Here is a 20,160-nt window from a genome sequence, read left to right as displayed (position 1 = left end):
ACATTAAGACATCATTTCTCTCCCATAAAGGAGAGGCCCACTCAAGAGCAGCACCAGACAATAATGACATAATGCATACACAGAAAAAAAAGAAAGTAGGGCTAGTTGTTGGGGCACTCTTAAAAAATACTATTAAAATATAACTTTTATTAAATATAAATTAATAAAATATAAGGTACCAAAATCCCCCAAGAGAAAAAGAAAGCAAGGTCATAAAATGTGATTGGATCAACAAGATCCTGAGATACTCCTCTGGCGAAATATTTAGCAATTTATCATCATTCCAATGGGTATGGGAATGTTAGTCAAGAGTATTAGAGATGTTTAACCATAAATTAGGTAGAACAGATAGAAATATGGTTTGCAGTGCTCTGCCGGTCATCATTGGGGTCCCATATATTCCTCTTTAGCCTACGGCACCTGGTATTCCCTGGGGGTCTCCCCTCCAAGTACTAACCAGGCCTATCACCATTTGGCTTCCAAGATCAGACGAGATTGGGCATTTTAGTGATGTATGGCTGTAGTAATAACTCTATGAGGAAAGGTAGATTACCCCCACCTAGGTCAGAGCAAGAGCACAACCAATTAATAAATGTAGGACTATCACAATGAGAAGTCCACTTATTTAATATAAAAGATGTGTTCCAAAGAAAGTTTACACATGAGCATACTTTAATTGTTACACATATATTTTGTACACCAACGCTGCCAAATAAGTTGTACGGACAAATAGATATATTGTAATTAATGTGATAAAATAGATATAATAAGTTACATTTTATTTAAGTGGGGTATCCACAATAAATAAATCTATCACCTAAGTCCAGATATCACATGATCCCCTATAAGACACTCCCTTAGTGAAAATTCTATGTCACAAGACAAAGGATTTCAACTGGTATAGATATAAAGCCAATAGAGTAAAGTTCACATACATTGTACATAAGAGCAACTGCATACCATTAGCTGCAAGATAATTCTAAAACAGGTGTATACCATATAGTCACATCAAGTCATTGTGTCCACCTAGGTCTCTTGTATGCACTTCACCATATATCTCTCTCAGTCATTAAATATACATGTAACATACATAGACTAATTGTAAGACACGTCAAGCTAAATGCAAATGCATATTACTGTGTCTCCACAATTAGATTCAAGTCGGATATCCACAGTAAAGAGATATGTACGATATCACACATGTCTTAAAAGGACCATTTTTATCACAATATTTCAGTTTCCTGATATACATACATTATAGGTGATCCGTCAGTTTAAAAAGGGACCAGAAAAAGAGGGGGGTGAGGTCACAAAGCAGCAGTTTGTACAACGCTGGCTACAGAATGTACTAATTCTGAGGTAAATATGTATCATATATAGTCACATAGGGTTGTAGTATCCATATGTGTATCGTGTATATCTCATCACATTTTTTTTAGAATATATGTGTAAACATGTATCAGGGAACTAGATCACAATGCAGATACCTAGTACTGTGTCCCTTGCAGGGCCGGATTTACCATTGGGGCAACCTAGGCGCCCGCCTAGGGCCCCACGCCCAGCCCCCCTGGTTCCTGCCCAGGAGATAACCTGCTGCTCTGTGCACTGGCCGAGGAGAGATCACATCACAAAGGCAGCAACAGCATGTAACTCCGCCTCCGACCATGCTGCTGCCTTTGTGATGTGATCTCTCCTCGGCCAGTGCACAGAGCAGCAGGTTACTGCAGCGTGTACCCTCCGGTCAACACTGAGATGTGCCGTGTGAGGCTGCTGCTGTCACACGGCTGACTTCAACGCGGGGGTAGGGGGAAGAGGAGAACTTACTGTTCTCCTCTGCCCCCTACCACCCACGTTGAAGTCATCCCACACTCCAAACTCTCTCCCCGCCGCCTGCATTGCCCCCTACCCCCCCCATTCTCCGCTGAGTAGCTAGCCCCCTTTCTGCAGCATGAGCTGATCTAATCAGCTGATTCTAATCAACCCCCCTAGCCTACGCAGTCACAGTGAGTGCTTCGAATCCCCTCCATTGCAGCGCCTCTCACCTCCCCCCGCGGTGTAGTCAGTCTCCTCTAACAACCCCCTCCCGACAGTGTGCTTTCACTCCCCCGACTAATACCACAACTCCGGCTGAGGTCAATGGATCAGACTGGACTTCTGCTTCCTATGACATGAGATGGCAGTCTGAGTAAGTCAAACTGAAATAAAAAAATGATCTTACTGTTAAATAACACTCTACCTGTATGTATGTAACTATATATATATATTTATATATATACACATATATATATATATATTATACACACACATTGGTCACCTTGAAATATATATGTATTTATTTGCAGAGTCCCTAGCTATTGTGTAGGTGTTTATTTTCATTTTTGTTTTCCCATCTTCTCTCGTCTCTCTCTGTATGTCCCCCATTCCTCCCGTCTCCCTCTGTATGTCCCCCATTCCTCCCGTCTCCCTCTGTATGTCCCCCATTCCTCCCGTCTCTCTCTGTATGTCCCCCATTCCTCCTGTCTCCCTCTGTATGTCCCCCATTCCTCCCGTCTCTCTCTGTATGTCCCCTTTTCCTCCCGTCTCCCTCTGTATGTCCCCTTTTCCTCCCGGATCTCTCTGTATGTCCCCTTTTCTTCCCGTCTACCTCTGTATGTCCCCCATTCCTCCCATCTCTCTCTGTATGTCCCCTTTTCCTCCCATATCCCTCTGTATGTCCCCTTTTCCTCCCGTCTCCCTCTGTATAACCCCATTCCTCCCGTCTCCCTCTGTATGTCCCCCATTCCTCCCGTCTCTCTCTGTATGTCCCCCATTCCTCCCGTCTCTCGGTGTATGTCCCCCATTCCTCCCGTCTCTCTCTGTATGTCCCCTTTCCCTCCCGTCTCCCTCTATGTCCCCCATTCCTCCCGTCTCCCTCTGTATGTCCCCTTTTCCTCCCGTCTCCCTCTGTATGTCCCCTTTTCCTCCCGTCTCCCTCTATGTCCCCCATTCCTCCCGTCTCCCTCTGTATGTCCCCTTTTCCTCCCGTCTCCCTCTGTATGTCCCCTTTTCCTCCCATCTCTCTCTGTATGTCCCCTTTTCCTCCCGTATCCCTCTGTATGTCCCCTTTTCCTCCCGTCTCTCTCTGTATGTCCCCTTTTCCTCCCGTCTCCCTCTGTATGTCCCCTTTTCCTCCCGTCTCCCTCTGTATGTCCACCATTCCTCCCGTCTCCCTCTGTATGTCCCCCATTCCTCCCGTCTCCCTCTGTATGTCCCCTTTTCCTCCCGTCTCCCTCTGTATGTCCACCATTCCTCCCGTCTCCCTCTGTATGTCCCCCATTCCTCCCGTCTCCCTCTGTATGTCCCCCATTCCTCCCGTCTCCCTCTGTATGTCCCCCATTACTCCCGTCTCTCTCTGTATGTCCCCCATTCCTCCCGTCTCCCTCTGTATGTCCCCCATTCCTCCCGTCTCTCTGTATGTCCCCTTTTCCTCCCGTCTCCCTCTGTATGTCCCCTTTTCCTCCCGGATCTCTCTGTATGTCCCCTTTTCTTCCCGTCTACCTCTGTATGTCCCCCATTCCTCCCATCTCTCTCTGTATGTCCCCTTTTCCTCCCGTCTCCCTCTGTATGTCCCCTTTTCCTCCCATCTCTCTCTGTATGTCCCCTTTTCCTCCCGTATCCCTCTGTATGTCCCCTTTTCCTCCTGTCTCCCTCTGTATGTCCCCCATTCCTCCCGTCTCCCTCTGTATGTCCCCCATTCCTCCCGTCTCCCTCTGTATGTCCCCCATTCCTCCCGTCTCTCTCTGTATGTCCCCCATTCCTCCCGTCTCCCTCTGTATGTCCCCCATTCCTCCCGTCTCCCTCTGTATGTCCCCCATTCCTCCCGTCTCTCTCTGTATGTCCCCCATTCCTCCCGTCTCTCGGTGTATGTCCCCCATTCCTCCCGTCTCTCTCTGTATGTCCCCTTTCCCTCCCGTCTCCCTCTATGTCCCCCATTCCTCCCGTCTCCCTCTGTATGTCCCCTTTTCCTCCCGTCTCCCTCTGTATGTCCCCTTTTCCTCCCATCTCTCTCTGTATGTCCCCTTTTCCTCCCGTATCCCTCTGTATGTCCCCTTTTCCTCCCGTCTCCCTCTGTATGTCCCCTTTTCCTCCCGTCTCCCTCTGTATGTCCACCATTCCTCCCGTCTCCCTCTGTATGTCCCCCATTCCTCCCGTCTCCCTCTGTATGTCCCCTTTTCCTCCCGTCTCCCTCTGTATGTCCACCATTCCTCCCGTCTCCCTCTGTATGTCCCCCATTCCTCCCGTCTCCCTCTGTATGTCCCCCATTCCTCCCGTCTCCCTCTGTATGTCCCCCATTACTCCCGTCTCTCTCTGTATGTCCCCCATTCCTCCCGTCTCCCTCTGTATGTCCCCCATTCCTCCCGTCTCTCTGTATGTCCCCTTTTCCTCCCGTCTCCCTCTGTATGTCCCCTTTTCCTCCCGGATCTCTCTGTATGTCCCCTTTTCTTCCCGTCTACCTCTGTATGTCCCCCATTCCTCCCATCTCTCTCTGTATGTCCCCTTTTCCTCCCGTCTCCCTCTGTATGTCCCCTTTTCCTCCCATCTCTCTCTGTATGTCCCCTTTTCCTCCCGTATCCCTCTGTATGTCCCCTTTTCCTCCTGTCTCCCTCTGTATGTCCCCCATTCCTCCCGTCTCCCTCTGTATGTCCCCCATTCCTCCCGTCTCCCTCTGTATGTCCCCCATTCCTCCCGTCTCTCTCTGTATGTCCCCCATTCCTCCCGTCTCCCTCTGTATGTCCCCCATTCCTCCCGTCTCCCTCTGTATGTCCCCCATTCCTCCCGTCTCTCTCTGTATGTCCCCCATTCCTCCCGTCTCTCGGTGTATGTCCCCCATTCCTCCCGTCTCTCTCTGTATGTCCCCTTTCCCTCCCGTCTCCCTCTATGTCCCCCATTCCTCCCGTCTCCCTCTGTATGTCCCCTTTTCCTCCCGTCTCCCTCTGTATGTCCCCTTTTCCTCCCATCTCTCTCTGTATGTCCCCTTTTCCTCCCGTATCCCTCTGTATGTCCCCTTTTCCTCCTGTCTCCCTCTGTATGTCCCCCATTCCTCCCGTCTCCCTCTGTATGTCCCCCATTCCTCCCGTCTCCCTCTGCATGTCCCCCATTCCTCCCGTCTCCCTCTGTATGTCCCTCATTCCTCCCGTCTCCCTGTGTATGCCCCCTTTTCCTCCCGTCTCCCTCTGTATGTCCCCTTTTCCTCCCGTCTCCCTCTGTATGTCCCCCATTCCTCCCGTCTCCCTCTGTATGTCCCCTTTTCCTCCCGTCTCTCTCTGTATGTCCCCTTTTCCTCCCGTCTCCCTCTGTATGTCCCCTTTTCCTCCCGTCTCCCTCTGTATGTCCACCATTCCTCCCGTCTCCCTCTGTATGTCCCCCATTCCTCCCGTCTCCCTCTGTATGTCCCCCATTCCTCCCGTCTCCCTCTGTATGTCCCTCATTCCTCCCGTCTCTCTCTGTATGTCCCCTTTTCCTCCCGTCTCCCTCTGTATGTCCCCCATTCCTCCCATCTCTCCCTCTGTATGTCCCCCTTTCCTCCCGTCTCCCTCTGTATATTGCCCTTTTCCTCCCGTCTCCCTCTGTATGTCCCCCATTCCTCCCGTCTCTCTGTATGTCCACCATTCCTCCCGTCTCTCTCTGTATGTCCCCCATTCCTCCCGTCTCCCTCTGTATGTCCCCTTTTCCTCCCGTCTCCCTCTGTATGTCCCCTTTTCCTCCCGTCTCCCTCTGTATGTCCCCCATTCCTCCCGTCTCCCTCTGTATGTCCCCTTTTCCTCCCGTCTCTCTCTGTATGTCCCCTTTTCCTCCCGTCTCCCTCTGTATGTCCCCTTTTCCTCCCGTCTCCCTCTGTATGTCCACCATTCCTCCCGTCTCCCTCTGTATGTCCCCCATTCCTCCCGTCTCCCTCTGTATGTCCCCCATTCCTCCCGTCTCCCTCTGTATGTCCCTCATTCCTCCCGTCTCTCTCTGTATGTCCCCTTTTCCTCCCGTCTCCCTCTGTATGTCCCCCATTCCTCCCATCTCTCCCTCTGTATGTCCCCCTTTCCTCCCGTCTCCCTCTGTATATTGCCCTTTTCCTCCCGTCTCCCTCTGTATGTCCCCCATTCCTCCCGTCTCTCTGTATGTCCACCATTCCTCCCGTCTCTCTCTGTATGTCCCCTTTTCCTCCCGTCTCCCTCTGTATGTCCCCCATTCCTCCCATCTCTCCCTCTGTATGTCCCCCTTTCCTCCCGTCTCCCTCTGTATATTGCCCTTTCCTCCCGTCTCCCTCTGTATGTCCCCCATTCCTCCCGTCTCTCTGTATGTCCCCCATTCCTCCCGTCTCCCTCTGTATGTCTCCCTTTCCTCCCATCTCCCTCTGTATGTCCCCCTTACCTCCTGTCTCCCTCTGTTCCTCCCCTTTTCCTACTGTCCACCTCTGTTCGTTCATCCCCCTTTCCTCCTTTCTCACCTATTATATATATATATATAATATATACACACGCACATCTTATATATACACATACATACACACTTCGTTCATACAGCACATATGTGCACACACATATATATATATTTATTACAGAAGTTTATTTATATATATATATATATATATATATATATATATATGATCTAGTAACACTACTAACTACATATATTGCAGAAGGTGTCACTGGAGCAAGATACACACATCACACACACGTATATATTTCTATAAATAGATATATTATGACGCCTCTATATAACATGATTTGTGTAGCTTGATCCAGCGACACCAACTGTAATATATGCACAGGATTGTTTGGGGTAGGGGGGCCCCAAACCGGTATCTTGCCTAGGGCCCCATGAGATCTAAATCCAGCTCTGGTCCCTTGGGTGAGAAATATAACTCCTATAATAGGTAGATATCCCAGAAGTTTTGGGAATATGAAACTTGGCAGCAGGAAATGAGTTGCCTGTTCCAATGTTATGCCCATATGTAGTTGACATAAGTATAAAGCCTCTTGGCTAATATCTACCTATTATAGGAGTTATATTTCTCACCCAAGGGACACAGTACTAGGTATCTGCATTGTGATCTAGTTCCCTGATACATGTTTACACACATATTCTAAAAAAATGTGATGAGATATACACGATACACATATGGATACTACAACCCTATGTGACTATATATGATACATATTTACCTCAGAATTAGTACATTCTGTAGCCAGCGTTATACAAACTGCTGCTTTGTGACCTCGCCCCCCTCTTTTTCTGGTCCCTTTTTAAACTGACGGATCACCTATAATGTATGTATATCAGGGAACTGAAATATTGTGATAAAAATGGTCCTTTTAAGACATGTGTGATATCGTACATATCTCTTTACTGTGGAATATCCGGCTTGAATCTAATTGTGGAGACACAGTAATATGCATTTGCATTTAGCTTGACGTGTCTTACAATTAGTCTATGTATGTTACATGTATATTTAATGACTGAGAGAGATATATGGTGAAGTGCATACAAGAGACCTAGGTGGACACAATGACTTGATGTGACTATATGGTATACACCTGTTTTAGAATTATCTTGCAGCTAATGGTATGCAGTTGCTCTTATGTACAATGTATGTGAACTTTACTCTATTGGCTTTATATCTATACCAGTTGAAATCCTTTGTCTTGTGACATATAATTTTCACTAAGGGAGTGTCTTATAGGGGATCATGTGATATCTGGACTTAGGTGATAGATTTATTTATTGTGGATACCCCACTTAAATAAAATGTAACTTATTATATCTATTTTATCACATTAATTACAATATATCTATTTGTCCGTACAACTTATTTGGCAGCGTTGGTGTACAAAATATATGTGTAACAATTAAAGTATGCTCATGCGTAAACTTTCTTTGGAACACATCTTTTATATTAAATAAGTGGACTTCTCATTGTGATAGTCCTACATTTATTAATTGGTTGTGCTCTTGCTCTGACCTAGATGGGGGTAATCTACCTTTCCTCATAGAGTTATTACTACAGCCATACATCACTAAAATGCCCAATCTCGTCTGATCTTGGAAGCCAAATGGTGATAGGCCTGGTTAGTACTTGGAGGGGAGACCCCCAGGGAATACCAGGTGCCGTAGGCTAAAGAGGAATATATGGGACCCCAATGACGACCGGCAGAGCACTGCAAACCATATTTCTATCTGTTCTACCTAATTTATGGTTAAACATCTCTAATACTCTTGACTAACATTCCCATACCCATTGGAATGATGATAAATTGCTAAATATTTCGCCAGAGGAGTATCTCAGGATCTTGTTGATCCAATCACATTTTATGACCTTGCTTTCTTTTTCTCTAGGGGGATTTTGGTACCTTATATTTTATTAATTTATATTTAATAAAAGTTATATTTTAATAGTATTTTTTTAGAGTGCCCCAACAACTAGCCCTACTTTCTTCTTCTTTCTGTGTATGCATTGTCTTTTTGGGCTATGGGAGCACCACCAACGAATCCTTGAATGACTTTATTAGAAAGTAATGATTACCTATGGTTGGTCCTTGTGGATATTATTGATTTGAAAAAATCAGCTCTGTGTAGAATCTTCTCTTGTCTCTTGTAATAATGACATAATATAAGCTACTTTAACACGAGAGGTGGTAAAACTTTGAGGTAACAATTCAAAATGAATCTCACATTGGTTGAGAAATCCTCTACATGTTTTTGGATTACCATCATACGAGGTAGGAGTCGGTAAGCGTAGGTGAGGAGCAGAAACCCCTAATGTACTTGCAACAGGAATCTTAAGTTTATCAAGCCGTGTGGAAAGATCCTGTAGACATTACAAAACTTGAACTTGAGTGTTTTCCTGTACTTCCAAATGAGCGGTCAAACCCTGAAGCACCTGTACCCCAGTAGCCTGTTCCAGATCCAGATTCATTTTTAGGTCTGTGCAAACTGTCACGGCTGCTGACACTTGAGACTCCTGGGAGGAGGGAGGCCTACTAGGTACAATAAACTGGGGTGGCTTTAGGAATGACCTTTTCATAAAATCTCGATAGCACGGAATAGATAGAATTTATTCACAGGAGAAATATAATAGCAACATCTCACATAAAGTCTCAACAACACTGAGGTTCACTTAAGTGATAATGAGTATAGGAGAAAGCCCCCATATAGTCTTTTACACAGAAAAGTTAATATGGTAGGGAACCCCGAGTCCAGTATGAGGCTAACACCTCAGGATGGTATAGAGGAGCTTCACCTGGGTGGAACCCTGTAGTGATGGAGATCCGGAGCAGAGTGAGCCCTGTGATGCGGTGAAAGACGAAGCAGGGTTGAGCCCTGTGATGCTGTGAGGTTGAAGCAGGGTTGAGCCCTGTGATGCGGTGAGGTCGGAGCATGGTTGAGCCCTGTGATGCGATGAGGTTGAAGCAGGGTTGAGCCCTGTGATGCGGTGAGGTCGGAGCATGGTTGAGCCCTGTAATGCGATGAGATCCGAGCAGGGTTGAGCCCTGTGATGCGATGAGGTTGAAGCAGGGTTGAGCCCTGTAATGTGGCGAGGTCGGAGCAGGGTTGAGCCATGTGAAGCGGTGTGGTTCCGGAACAGGGTTGAGCCCTGCAGTGTAACTAGAATCCGGAGCAGGGTTGAGCCCCGTGATGCAATCGAGGTTGAAGCAGGGTTGAGCCCTGTGAAGCGGTGTGGTTCTGGAACAACGTTGAACCCTGCGGTGTGGCTAGAATCCGGAACGGGGTTGAGCCCCGCGATGCAATGATGATAACTATAATGGTGCAGTTGACAACTGTAACGAAGATGGGTTCGATGTTCACAGGAGTGAGAGGCAACAGACAAAGTAAATAGTACAGCGAAAGGTGAAACCACAGCAGTGGAGCAGAAAGCAATACTTCGGCAATGGCTATGCTGAGCTCTGTAGTGCGGCTGGTAACTGGCATCAGAAGTTTAGCTGGAACATGAGCAGAGATATAACAAAGTCCACAGCAACCCACAGGCACAGCAGGGATCTAGCAGGAGTCCAAGAAAGACCTGAAAGTAATGCTACACAGACACTGAGACACAGTAACAGGCTTTATACTATAGGTCTGTGATCCATAGGAAGTTCAGAACATGTGACCCAAATGGAATCAGGTTTGAAATAATGAGCAATCTAGGAATCCCACAACCTGACAACACCTTGGAGCAGATGATCACTTTAACTCTCTATTCCCTGTATGTGAAGAATACCAGCAGGCAGGATAGCTCCTCCAACGACCACAAAGGAACTTTGGAAAAAGTAATCTATCTTTATGTACTGAAATAGTAGCAGTCCCGACAGAGGGACACATGAAATAGGGTATCCTAAGTGTACTGGGAAGTTTCAGACAGAATGCCACTGGATTGATCACCTGAAGAATCTGGAAGGGATCGATGTATCTGGGAGCAAACTTCATCGTTGGGACTCTTAATCTCTGATTCTTGGTTGACAGCCAGACTTTATCACCAGGATTCAGCACCAGAACCCTCCTCTTCCAGTCTGCAAACAGTTTATACCTTGAAGAGGTTTTGCACAAATTCTTTTTTACCTCCTTCCAGATTTTAAATAACCAGTTTACTGTACAACATACGGCTGGCAGTAGCGTTCCCGCTAGGCTGTTTTAGCGGGGCACGGCGCCCTGCCCTCCTTCTGGAGGGCAAAAAGCACCCTGCCCTCCAGGAGGAGGGCAAAAAGCGCCCTGCCCTCACAGCCTGCGGGAGCCGTTCTCACCCACGGGACGCAGTGTCCCGCGGGTGGAGAAACATGCGGTGACCAGGTCACCGCCGGAGAATAGGCGCCGGGCGCATGCGCCCGGCATCTATTCTCCCTTTCTGCAGCGCTTGGGGGCTGCCAGGCATGTCCGTAAGCGCCGGGCACGCCCCCATGTATGACGAAAAGGGGACGCGTCTTATAGACATGCCCCCTTTTCATAACCACGCCCCTTTTCAGACATAATTGCCCGCTCTAGCTCCGGCACCCTGCCTGCCGCCGGAGCTAGAGGGAACACTATGGCAGTGATACTGATTGAAGACCTGGTAACTCAAGTAACCCTGGATGCAAACCGTACTGAGTAAAAAATGGAGAGTCCCCAGACGCCTCATGACACAGATTATTGCCCGCAAATTTAGCCCATGGCAACAGAGAGACCCAGTCATCCTGATTGACAGAAACATACACTCGAATAAATTTCTCCAATTCTCGGTTTATTCGCTCTGTCTGGCCATTACACTGGGGATGATAGGCCGAAGAGAAGCTCAGGTTAATGCCAAAGCACCTACATAATGCTCTCCAAACTCTAGAGGTAAATTGCACCCCTCGGTCAGAAACAATGTCTTTAGGAAATCCATCCAACCTAAAGATTTCTCTTATAAACACTTCCGCCAACTTTGGTGCTGAAAATAGCCCTTTTAAAGGAACAAAGTGAGCGACCTTGTAGAACCTATCCACCACCACCAGTTTAGTGTTGAACCCTTGGCATAAACCAATAAAAAAGTAAACGACCATCTGGACTGAAGATAATTTGTACAGTGGGTCATCTTGAGGTATCTAAAATTCTTATGATTGGTATAGACTGTCACTGGAAATTTAGATATCTCTAACAAGTATCACCACTCCTGAAGGGCCAACTTGATGGCTAGTAGCTCTTTATCTCCAACAGCATAATGCTTCTCTGGTGCAGAGAACTTTCGGGAGAAGAACCCACAGGAGTACAACTTGTTTTCTTTATCATTTTGCAACAAAACTGCCCCAACACCAACCATGGAGGCGTCCACCAGCAAGAAAAAGGGCTGATCACAACTTGGTTGCCTTAGAATGGGTGCTAAAAGCAAGGCCGCAACTAGGGTGGCACGGCCGGTACGCTCGCACAAAAAGCGCCCTGCCCTCACAGCCTGCGGGCCTGTGCCGTTCTCACCCGCGGGATGCAGTGTCCCGCGAGTGGAGAAACATGCGGTGACCCGGTAAACATGCATGCGCCCGGCATCTATTCTCCCTTTCTGCAGCGCTTGGGGGCTGCCCGGCATGTCCATAAGCGCCGGGCACGCCCCCAAGTATGACGAAAAGGGGATGTGTCTTATAGACACGCCCCCTTTTCATGACCATGCCCCCTTTTCGGGTGCGCACGCACAAGGTTGCCCGCTCTAGCTCCGGCGCCCTGCCTGCCGCCGGAGCTAGAGTGAACACTATACTGTGTATATATTATAACACATATGTAATAAAAATACAGTGTACATATTATCACACATACAAAATAACAATATCGTGTACAAATTATCACATATACCGAATAACAATACTGTGTATATATTATTACACATATGTAATAACAATACCGTGTATATATTATCACAAATATGTAAAAACAATACCATGTCTATATTATCGCACATATGTAATAACAATACTGTGTATATATTATCACAGATATGTAATAATACCATGTATATATTATCGCACATATGTAATAACAATACTGTGTATATATCACACATGTAATATTACCATGTATATGTTATCACACATCTAATCACAATACCCTGTATATATGTAATAACAATACTGTGTATATAATATCACACATATAATATTACCATGTATATGTTATTACACATGTAATCACAATACCCTGTATATATGTAATAACAGTACTGTGTATAGATGAACATGATGTGCTATTATATGGTCAGTAGATAAAAAAGTGATAAACTATAATTATCAAACAAGTAGATGTCCTGTATGTAGTAAGATTATAAAAAGGAAATGAATGGGACAGCTGGTGCTAAGTGTGTGTGAGGGAATCTCATGTGCACAGTGCCAGCTGGTAATATATCATCATATTTCTTATTTATTTTACTATTTCCTATATTGTGTTGGGCTGCAGTCAGGATGGCAACAGTCACAGTCCTGGCAGATTCCGATGGTGAAGATTAGGGTTAGGTACTAGGAGGAGTGGTAGGTACTAGGAGGAGGGGTAGGTACTAGGAGGAAAATTAGGTACTAGAAGGAATGTTAGGTACTAGGAGAGGGTTAGGTACTAAGGAATGTTAGATACTAGGAGAGGGTTAGGTACTAGGAGGAGGGTTAGATACTAGGAGAAGGTTAGGTACTAAGGAATGTTAGGTACTAGTAGGAATGTTAGGTACTAGGAGGAGGGTTAGGTACTATGAGGAATGTTAGGTATTAGGAGCAGAGTTAGGTACTAGGAGGAGGGTTAGGTAATAGGGTTAGGTACTAGGAGGAATGTTAGGTACTAGGAGGAGGGGTTGGTACTAGGAGGAATGTTAGGTACTAGAAGGGTTAGTGTTAGGTACGAGGAGGAATGTTAGTGTTGTAGTAAGAGGAGGGTTAGGTACTAGGAGGAATCTTAGTGTTGTAGTAAGAGGAGGGTTAGTGTTAGATACTAGGAGGAGGATTAGGTACTAGGAGGGTTAGGTACTAGAAGGAATGTTAGGTACTAGGAGGAGGTGTAGGTACTAGGAGGAGGGTTAGGTACTAGGAGGAATGTTAGGTACTAGGAGGAGGTGTAGGTACTAGGAGGGGGGTTAGGTACTAGGAGGAATATTAGGTACTAGGAGGAGGGTTAGTGTTAGGTACTAGGAGGAATGTTAGGTACTAGGTGGAGGGTTAGTGTTGTACTTAGAGGAGGGTTATGTACTAGGAGGAATGTTAGGTACAAGGAGGAATGTTAGGTACTAGGATTAGGGTTAGGTACTAGGAGGAGGGTTAGGTACTAGGAAGAATGTTAGATACTAGGAGGAGGCTTATGTACTAGGAGGAATGTTAGGTACTTGGAGGAGGTTTAGTTACTAGGAGGAATGTTAGGTACTAGGAGGAGGGTTAGGTACTAGGGGGAATGTTAGGTACTAGGAGGGTTAGTGTTAGATACTAGGAGGGTTAGGTACTAGGAGGAATGTTAGGTACTAGGAAGAGGGTTAGGTACTAGGAGGAATGTTAGGTACTAGGAGGGTTAGGTACTAGGGTTAGCTACTAAGAGCAGGGTTAGACTGCGAGAGGTGGGTTAGGGTTAGAGTGTGGGATGGTTAGGGTTAGGCTGCGGGATGGTTATGGTCAGGCTGCGGGCTTATTAGGTTTAGACTGCAGGACAGTTAGGATTAGGCTGCGGGAGTGTTAGGCTGCAGGAGGGGTGGTTTAGGGTTAGGCTGCGGGTGGGATGGGTTAGTCTGCAGGAAGGTTAGCGTTAGCCTGCGGGAGCAGTGGGTTATTGTTAGGCTGCAGGACAGTTGGGTTAGCCTGCGTGAAGGTTAGGATTAGGCTGTGGGAGGGGTGGGTTAGGGGTGGGCTGCAGGATGGTTAGGTTTTGGCTGTGGGAGTTAGGCTGCGGACGGGGTGGGTTTGGGTTAGGTTACAGGATGGTTAGGCTGCAGGACGGTTAGGGTTAGGCTGCAGAAGGGGAGGTTTAGGTTGTGGGAGGGTTGGGTTAGTTAGGCTGCAGGAAGGTTAGGGTTAGGCTGCATGATGGTTAGGGTTAGGCTGTGGGAGGGTTAGGCTGCAGGATGGTTGCAGGATTGGCTGTGGGAGGGTTAGACTGCAGGAGGGGTGGGCTGCAGGAGGGTTAGGCTGCAGGAGGAGTGGATTAGGGATGGGGTGCAGGACAGTTTGTCTTAGGCTGCAGGAGGGTTAGGCTGTGGGAGGGGTGGGTTAGGCTGCAGGAGGGCTGGGTGAGGGATAGGCTGTGAGAAGGGTGGGTTAGACTGCAGGACAGTTAGGGTTAGACAGTGGGAAAGTGGGTTAGGCTGCGGGAGGGCTGGGTAAGGGTTAGGCTGCTGGAGGGGTGGGCTACCCTGCAGGAGAGTTAGGGTTAGGCTGTGGAAGGGTGGGTTAGAATGCAGGACAGTTAGGGTTAGGCTGCAGGAGGGCTGGGTAATGGTTAGCCTGCGGGAGGGGTGGGTTAGGGTTAGGCTGTGGGAGGGGTCAGTTGAGTTGCAGGATGTTTAGGTTTAGGCTGTGGGAGTGGTGGGTTAGGGTTAAGATTTGGATTAAAATACTTACCAATATCCAATGCGATTGTGACCATTGCCACTGTGAGTATACTGACCATCAGGATCTCATACCCAACCCTTTGTGTTGTATACCTATGTAATGTGTGATGTTATTAGTCTTCTATGTACATGGTCTCATTGCCCTCACTATCCAAGTCTCTGACCTTAGTTGCTTCTTATTCCCATACAGAAATGATGAGAGTTAATAAGCTTTTACCATAATGCAATGGGAGAGGACTATACCAAGAGCCAGAGATTGGGTGTGGAGGCAGATTTAGCCTCACTGGGTGCATGTTAGAGACTAGGGGGGAACCTGCTGGATAATCTGTGATTATGGAATGAAAGTAGACACTGATGAGTAATAAGCCATAGTTATTACACCCTACACAGAGCTAAATATAGATTACAGTAACAGTGTGTCTGTGTGTGTGTATATATATATATATATATATATACCAAATTCATGTACACTGGTCATGATGTAGTATAACTCCTAAGGCTAAAGGTTGAAAATAACAATTATTAAATAACACACAGATGAATCCGTTCTCATGGGGATCTCTCCTCAAAAAGGAGGACCTAACAATGGTGACGTATTTATACAGTATATCAGTTTATTAAAAGCAAGATTGAAAACTAGCAGATGCAACCATCAGGGGTGGATCTAGACATTTCTTTTAGGTGGGGCAATTTAAGAATAATTTGCTCTTTGTAGAGTTCTGATAACTTTCGCATCCCGTCTCAGTAGTGAATAGCTCCCCTTCAGTATATGTAGGGTCATTCCGCATCCCGTCCCAGTAGTGGATAGTTCCCTTTCAGTATATGTAGGGTCATTCCACATCCCATCCCAGTAGTGGATAGTTCCCTTTCAGTAGATGTAGGGTCATTCCGCATCCCATCCCAGTAGTGGATAGTTCCCCTTCAGTAGATGTAGGGTCATTCTGCATCCCATCCCAGTAGTGGATAGCTCCCTTTCAGTAGATGTAGGATCATTCCACATCAAATCAACACAATTTCCCAAAAAATTCTAACTTTCATTCTCTAGCTTCAATGAAATTTGGTATAATAAATCCTGTCATAGGTGTAAAGAAGCCTCCCCAAATCTTAGGCTATGTACACTGGTTTTGAAGTTATATGCCTTTAAAACTGCAATTTTTTTTATGAAAAAGTCAAATTTTTAAACTTTTGAAAAAACTCAAAAATTGTTCCTACTATTGTTAATTAATCCCCAAGGTTTTATTTTGGGATTATGATGGGATCACGTGCATAAGAGCTTTCATTTTTGAGTGATTCATGAAAACTGTATTTGAGGAACTACGACTCCGGAGTGATGAGAACAGGTTTTCCTGCGAGACCATGCCTCATTATGTTAAACCACGCCCCCTTTTCATGCATGGGGGATTTACAGTGTGCACGCGGGGTCACCAGACCCAGTACCGCCTCTGACGTTAGTGCTATGAAATATGTCTTTGATCCGTGCAGTCACTTTCTTTTGGCTCCAGAGTTTGTAGCCAGACACGGTATAACTCGTTCACACTTTTTTATGCATTTTCAGCTTTGTCATTTTATTTGATCCCTTCTGGAACCTTATGACCCCTCATATGAAGTAGACCCATAATCTCCCTTCTTAGTTTAGTTTCCATTGTTTCTTATAGGATTTGTACTGGGATTTAGAGCTCACTAATCCTCTCTTACTGAAATGACCCCAAATACTGTGAGTTAAATACTTATTAGATATTAGGTAAATCCCCCCTAATACGGAAATCTCTACATTCAGCATAACTGCAAGAAATTCACATAAAATGACATCACAGGGCTTACATCTCTGAAGGCCAGATAAAGCACATGGCGGTTGCCCAAAATGTAAGAACCCTAATGTATTGTTCTTTCCCAATTTCTGGAAATGTCCTAAAATTCAAAAATGTTGGTATCAAACTCTGTTTTATTAATACTACGTTTGATTTACACTGATCCCTAGACCCCAGGGCACTGATAGTTTTGAATATCTCTTCTTGGGGTCTGCACTCTCTACATAAACACCTTACCTCATTTCTTTATGTCCTCACGCTGGCTAATAATGTGATTGTATCTAAGTGGATGGAACGCTCTAACCCTAGGCCCGAACAAGTTCATGTTCTGCTTCTACATATGCTACACTTAGAGCATCAGTCCACTCTTCCTGATGTGCAGAGAAATGTAACCTGATGTTATAATATATGGGGTACTTATATTGTATCTGTAGGCCACTATGAAGATGGCTATGTCCTTCTTTTCCTGTTTTTATGTATGACTTTTGGTTCTTTATGCACCGTCATGTACTCCGTACGGTTCCTGATTATGATGTTCATATATCTTATTTGTTGTGTTGTCTTTGTTTTCATCATAGTGTTTGTTTTTCTTAAAAAACTCAATAAATAAATTTTCAAAAAGTGTTTTTAATACATTATCCGCATTGCATACAACTACACCTAACGCTTATAACCAGTGCACGTCCATCAGGTCTATGTACATACACTGGTATGCCTCAATGGGGACTGTTCTTGCATTCCAAAAGGTATCTGACTACATAGGGAAGTATAATTTTCTTATTGTCATCTTTTATGTCTGAGAAATAATGCTCATGTCCATCTGTAAATAAGCCCCTTAGTATATAAACAATATGGTAAAAAAAAGAAAATACACTTTTTTCTGTACTGAACATTTCTCAACTCTGGAACATTTAGAATATTGTTACAACTCCATTTTAGGTCTCCCAGTTTATGGAAAATGCATTTCTCCTGTGCATTTTCTGATGTTTAACGAGATGATTTGTGTGTAAAACATTTCCCACATTTTCCACACTCAGAGCATGTAAATGGCCTCTCACCTGTGTGACTTCTCTGATGTGCAACAAGATTTGATTTCTGTGTAAAACATTTCCCACACTAAGGTGAGAAACCATTTCCATGCTCTGAGTGTGGGAAATGTTTTATAAAGAAATCACATCTTGTTACACATCAGAGAAGTCACACAGGTGAGAAACCATTTCCATGTTCTGTGTGACTTCTCTGATGTGTAACAAGATGTGATTTCTTTCTATAACATTTCCCACACTCAGAGCATGGAAATGGCCTCTCACCTGTGTGACTTCTCTGATGTATAACAAGTTGTGATTTGTATGTAAAACATTTCCCACATGCAGAACATGGAAATGGCCCCTCTCCTGCCTTAGCTTTCCCTATGAATGAGGGAAATATTTTATCTGTACTAGAAGGTCCAATATCAGAGTTATCATGAGAACATTCAACATGAGTAGAGAGATGAGATGACACATCTGCACGGTGGTGTGCTGAGTGTATAATGGGGCTCTCTCGTGGGGAATCTCCTGTGATGTCGTTGCCTTCTATCTCACAATCTGGAGAGAGCATGGGAAACTCCTCTGAGATATTCCTGCTGTTACATCCATGTGCTGTAAATAAAATAAATACATGGTAATATGAATGTTTTCCCTATGACAAGTTTACTTTGTCAAATAAAGTCTATAGTTAAATGTCCCAGAATTACAACCAAATAGATACACTGAAGATGCTGCAAGGTACAATGTATAACTCATTACTGACATTGTAAGTTGCCCTATGCATATAGCAGGGTTTACAAAAAACATTAAAAATGCGCTTCATTAAAAAGAGGTGGGGACTGGGCAGGTAATTAATCAATATTAATATTCTCTAACATTAGGATAATACATATAAAATGCACCAACAAACACTTTTCGAGCCAGTCCTGGTTTAGGAAATAAGGGAAAAACCAGCTTGGGAGTCCCCCATATTTCAATAAACCAGCATCAGGCTCTTGTACCAGTCCAGTTCAGCAAATACAGTGAAAACAATGCATAGGGGTCTCCTGTATTACCATCAACCAGCTCTAACTAGCTAGGGGTTAATGTCACAGCAAGGGGACATGATTCACAGAGTCCCCCTGGCCAAAGCAATAACTCCCCTAACTAGTCAGCTTAGGACTGGGATTCCTTTGGGAAGTAGGCCCACCCCAAAAAAGGGGAACCCCCTGCCAAGTATACACCAGGCTGATAGCCCAGGGTTATTCCCCACACACTTAGTACCTTTGGTGCAGGGTTGTGTATAGAATAAATATCGTCCATTACAGTGGGACTACTGGTCCCGGAATGTTGGCAATTAGAGATTCGCAATTGCAAACATTCTGAGACCTAAGGGCCTGCTGGCACTTCTAGTCTTACTGCAAAGGAAATATTGAACAAACAACATGATACACCCACCGAATATGGTCAATAGCACTGTACTTTAAGTACCGTACTTGCCAAATTATGGTGGAGTCATGCTGTTTCCCACAGTAGTACAAGGGAACCCCCATGCCATTTTACCCCTGTATTTCCTGTACTATGAGTGGCTCAAAAAACCCGGTGCTGGTTAGTCTTTGGGAGGCCGCCTTTTTTTTTTTTTTTTACATTTTCCTATACTATACGTACACACAGTAGCCTGCATGGATATCACTGATCTGTGCAGGCTTCTACAAACATGCGGCTCACAGGGCAGTGAGCGGGTCCGGTTTTCCGAGAACCGTACCCACCCGAACTTCATGTGAAGGATCAGAAAATGAGGCAAAATGCGTCAATCACCCACGGATTCTCGCTGGTTCTGGATTATATAAAGGTTCCCGATATCTGGGCCATTTTCACTCCAGCTGTGGAGAGAAGCTAACAGACGTGTAGTACTAGTCAGTCACTCAGTGTGTAGGCCCAGTCGGGGTCTTTGGCTGAAGACTGCTGCTGTGTTGTCCATAAAGGGGCTTAGGCTGCAGTATATAAAGGGGGCTTCCTTCAGTGGGTGTTGCAGCTGTTGTGTCACTTGTCCTGTCCATTGGGCTAGGGCTGCAGTCCATAAAGGGGTGCTGTGTTGTCCAGGGGGGTGCTCTGTCAATTAGGGGTGCTCTTCCAGAGCGTGAAAAAAAAAAAAGTACTTTTCTTTTTTTTTGGTGTGTGCGCCTTAGCAACTTAGATGCGTTATTATTTTTCGTGACATTGCCACAGTTTGTTGTCCACGTATTTGTGACTCTGCAGGTGGTCTGTCCGCACTCAGCAGGGTTGCGCTTTGTTGTCCATAAAGAAG

At 45.5% G+C, this 20,160-nt stretch overlaps 2 pseudogenes; one reads left to right on the top strand and one right to left on the bottom strand.

Annotated features, from left to right (window-relative positions):
* Positions 1–408: 408 nt before the first annotated feature.
* On the bottom strand, positions 409–526 carry LOC148442591 (5S ribosomal RNA; annotated as a pseudogene).
* A 7,504-nt stretch (positions 527–8,030) lies between these two features.
* On the top strand, positions 8,031–8,148 carry LOC148442590 (5S ribosomal RNA; annotated as a pseudogene).
* The last annotated feature ends 12,012 nt before the right edge of the window (positions 8,149–20,160 follow it).

Source organism: Taudactylus pleione, unplaced genomic scaffold, assembly GCF_031769625.1.
Source record: "Taudactylus pleione unplaced genomic scaffold, aTauple2 ptg001443l, whole genome shotgun sequence".
In the NCBI taxonomy this organism is placed as follows: domain Eukaryota; kingdom Metazoa; phylum Chordata; class Amphibia; order Anura; family Myobatrachidae; genus Taudactylus; species Taudactylus pleione.
Note: the sequence above shows the minus strand (reverse complement) of the source record. Positions and strands in the feature narration are given on the sequence as shown.